This window comes from Ambystoma mexicanum, chromosome 5p (genome assembly GCF_040938575.1).
Source record: "Ambystoma mexicanum isolate Mex_15411 chromosome 5p, UKY_AmexF1_1, whole genome shotgun sequence".
NCBI lineage: Eukaryota > Metazoa > Chordata > Amphibia > Caudata > Ambystomatidae > Ambystoma > Ambystoma mexicanum.
In genome coordinates, this window is record NC_090930.1 from 1,134,326,905 (window position 1) to 1,134,331,153 (window position 4,249).

General features: G+C 42.2%; 1 non-coding gene across 1 annotated transcript; it reads left to right on the forward strand.

Moving 5' to 3' along the window:
• Positions 1 to 1,178: 1,178 nt before the first annotated feature.
• On the forward strand, positions 1,179 to 1,297 carry LOC138481844 (U5 spliceosomal RNA). Its single transcript, XR_011274443.1, has one exon. It is a non-coding gene; the product is annotated as a U5 spliceosomal RNA (small nuclear RNA).
• The last annotated feature ends 2,952 nt before the right edge of the window (positions 1,298 to 4,249 follow it).

Here is a 4,249-nt window from a genome sequence, read left to right on the forward strand (position 1 = left end):
GCGTTTTCATGGTTGGGGGCCTGTATGCTGGTCCACTGGCCTGTGCAGCGTGTACGGGATTTGTGCGCTGCTGCAGGGTCGCTGCGCCACTTTGCGCCACAGCTGGTAATGGATGTTAAAATCCATGAATACGCTGTGCGCGGAAATGGATGGAACTTCACCCTAACTAATGAGGAAAAGGATCCTGAAAGTAGATGGATTATTATTGAAAGTATCATTAATACTCTTCCCACAACTATTGGTAATGTATGTGGTCCAAATGCCCCTAATCCCTTCTTTTGGTCCTCTTTACACTACACACCAAACTTGTACAAAAGACCTCTGATACTCTATTTCTTGAGGAGACATGAACACGATAGTCGACTTTGTTCTTGACCGGAAATCATCATCCAACTTTATCAATTCTAGATCCCGAACCAGCTTGTTTATTACAAAATGTAAAGTTATTGGATTCATGGTGTTTCTGCCATCCTCAAACAACTGACTTTACATTTTACTCCCCACCTCACCAATCATTCTCTAGGCTTGATTACATTTTTATTAATTCATCATTAGCTTCCTCTTATCTAAACACTGTGATTGATCCTATAATTATCTCAGACCATGCACTAGTCTCTATGGTACTTGAATGGTCTCTTTCTAATAAATTCTCACTGAGATGGAGATTTAATTCATTTATCTTAAAAGATCAATCCTTCATTGATAAAACCAATTCTTTCATTAAAGAATTCTTCTTTAATAATCTCCGTCAACATACTTCAATTCACAACAATTGGGATGCCTTTAAAGCCTCCTTACAGGGTTTTATTATCCAATGTGTTGATATTAAAAAAAAGGCAGTCCGGAGCTATTCACAATTCCCTCTTAGCTTCAATAAAAGAACTGGAAAAATCTTATTATGCTAAACCGGATCCGAATATTTTGAAAACCCTTATTATGAAGCACCTTGAATTTAATAAAACTTTCATGGAACATATTATGTTTGTTTACTTGTTGAGAATTACTGGGGAAAATGCATTTTTAGCACAAACATGTTCACTAAACATTTTAACATTGATTTGCAGAGCCGAGGATCACTGTGGTTAACAATGGGTGGGAGGATGTGGATATAAGAACAGATGATGCAAGGGAGCTTGAAACATGAACCAGGGACTGGGACAGCAAAGCATGATATATGAATGGGGTAGTTTCTCTTCAAACCTAATAAATCTTTTGCCTTTTACTAAAGATTTCCATGGAGAGGAACATTAAAGAGTTTCACTAAATATTTTGATAGTGCTGGACCTCTCAGCAGCATTTGACCTTGTCGATCATCAACCACTTTGCAGCCACCTTGCATTGACAGCAAACTTCTCACCATCAGCCAAAGAGTGGATCAGAACCTTCCTGGCTGACAGATCCTCCTGAGTCTTCATTGACAATCACGCCACCTCACCGATGCCAGTAACATGTGGAGTCCCTGAAGGCTCCTGCCTTTCCCCCACACTGTATAACATTATACAAAAACCCTCTTCGATCACCTTGACCACCTCAGAATATCCTACACAAACCACGCTGACAATACCCAACTCCTTATCCCCCTATCAGGCACCTACACCCAAGATGCTGCAACAGTCAACGCAGTCTACGAAACAGTCAAAATCTGGATGCCAACCCACCTGCTATGCCTCAACAATGACAAAACATTGTTGGCTCCCACTCCACACTCTGAATCATTGACCCAGCATACAAGGAGTTCAATATCGATGGTAATATGATCCCCAACTCATCTGTAGCTAAAACAATGGGCGTTTACCTTGACTCTACTCTTTGACTCTCTCGCTAAGTAAACTCCAATGATTCATCCGCTGCATAAACCGCCAAGCTACTCAATGCCAGCAAGCCCTTCCTCTCCACTCCAAACCATTTTACGATAGCAAGAGCCATCAGAGTGGCCATACTGGATTAATGCAATGCTCTATTTGCAGGAATTTCTGAACGTAATCTGAACAAAATACAGATTATCCAAAACAATGTCATAAGTGCTGCCACAGGGCTATCCAAGCACGACCACATCATCGAAGCTAGAAGCAACACTCACTGGCTTCCTAACCACGGGAGGATCACGTTCAAAACCTTATCCATCATGCGCAGATGCCTCTCCAACACTTCGCCAGTGTATATCTCTCAATGGGCAGAAAGATACAGCCCCATGCAGCCACTTTGACCTGCAAACTGCCACCTAGTCTAAGTCCCCAGCATCAGACAAAAATCCACTGTAGGCTCGAACTTCCCTGTCATGTCCACCAAACTATGTAACAACATCCCCATTGACTTGAGAAAGGAGCCATCATACTGGATTTTCAGAAAAACTGAAAGACCTGGCTGTTCATTTAAAGCACCACACTCCCAGACCCAATCTACCACCATCTTCATCTCAGTGTACTGAAACTTGTATACTTGACCCTTCATGTACCACCCTACATCTTTCCCATCCCCTCTCTTTCTGCTGTTCTGTCTCTTGTAACAAGCGCCCAGATATACGAGGGTTCAGCGCGCTGTAACAAATGCAAAATAAATAAATACATAAATAAACATACTGGAGGAAGCGCCATGTTTTAGGATGAAGGGGTGAGTGATATGTGCTGTGTGGTGGTCATACAGAGGTAAGGGGAGAGGAGAACAGGGAGGTGTGGTGGTGTAGAATGCTATGCAAGTGGTTCTTCAGAAAGGAGAAGAGCTAGAAGTTTGGATTTAGAGATAAAGTGGTATTAGTGCAATGGCACAAAGCAGGATAATTCCAGAGTATGAGAGCGGGGCGAGGAAGAGAGCAGAAACAAGTTGGAGCACAAAGGCATGAGAGGTGGCAAGGAAGTGAGCCAAGGATGTTTGTAGGGAGTGATGTGGGGAGTAGTGAGTAAGATGGGCCGATAGGTAAATGTGTGTATAATTTCCATTTCATGGGTTTATGCCTTGTTGTAGTCAACAAGAAGCAACCCTTCTTTGCTTTACTCCACCTCACTGGTGGCTTGCACGAGTTGCATATCACAGTGCCTTCCTGCTTCCTCCTAGTATTCTCCTCTCACAAGCTAAAATGGTCCTATGACCTCAAAGAGGTAGACACTCTCCTTAGACAAGATCCATGTTCTTACTCTGTCCTGCCTGAAACTTGACATGAGACACTGCTTCCTGTTCGTCCCTATCTACAAGAGCCAGTATATGTGCAGAGGACTCAGGATCTTCCTTCTCCTGGCACTTATGCTGTGGGAACACCTCTATGACTTCTACCTATTGCTCTTCATTGCATGTACCATCATCTGTACCCTCTGCCCACATGTCTCTATGCAGCACAAGACCTCTGCTGAATCCTCTCCAATTTTACTAAAATTTCCTCTTAAACTGCAAAACTGAGCAAGGCATTTTCCAGAAAGCAGTCTAGTGTGTCTGTGACAACTATAATGCCGTCTTGCTTTATCAAGTCATTGATCACATGCCAGTCACCTCATAATGAGCAACTCTTGTATATGGTCTTTCTGCACTAGCCTTACCTCATTTCCCCTTTCCTTCAGTGTCTCTTCTTTTTGAAGAGATACATTATTTACCAGCTCTGTCACTTTGTAAAACCTGTTTGACTTATGCTCCCAGAACAACCATATGAATAAAATCACAATTATGTTATATGTTTTTATATGTTGTGCCATACATTTGTGTATTAATTACTCTTATCTGTTTGTAAATAAATGTATATGATTAAAGGGACTGTGTTAGGACCACCAATATGTATTAATGTGGCAGGAGCGCTGAACATAGAACCCTGGAAGTCGCTGAAGAATACTTCCTACAATTGTAACTTTCTACTGTGTAAATGTAACAGACAGAAAGGTCCAATAGTCGGAAGAGGTGACCCACACCGTTAGGCGCCAACTAGGAAAACAACAAAAGAAAGCTTCATCAATACCACTGATTACTTGAGAATGCTTAATATATCTGTTAGGGATTTTACACCAACCTGAAAGGTGGTTGTCAGCAGGGGTGGCACAGGTGTCATGTAGATGGTATTGATCCTCAAGGGGGTCGAACGAATGTCCACCTAATTAACCAAGTACAAGAAAAAAAAAACATAAAGAATAAGCAGAACCGGATCCAGACAATAAGCACAGATAGTCACAGCAAGTGGTCTTACCAGTAGGTGTTCATTTCTGTCTCTGAAGTCCCAGTTCAAACATTCCAAGGTCCTGACCCGATGGCACGAGAACGCCTGACAGTTCCT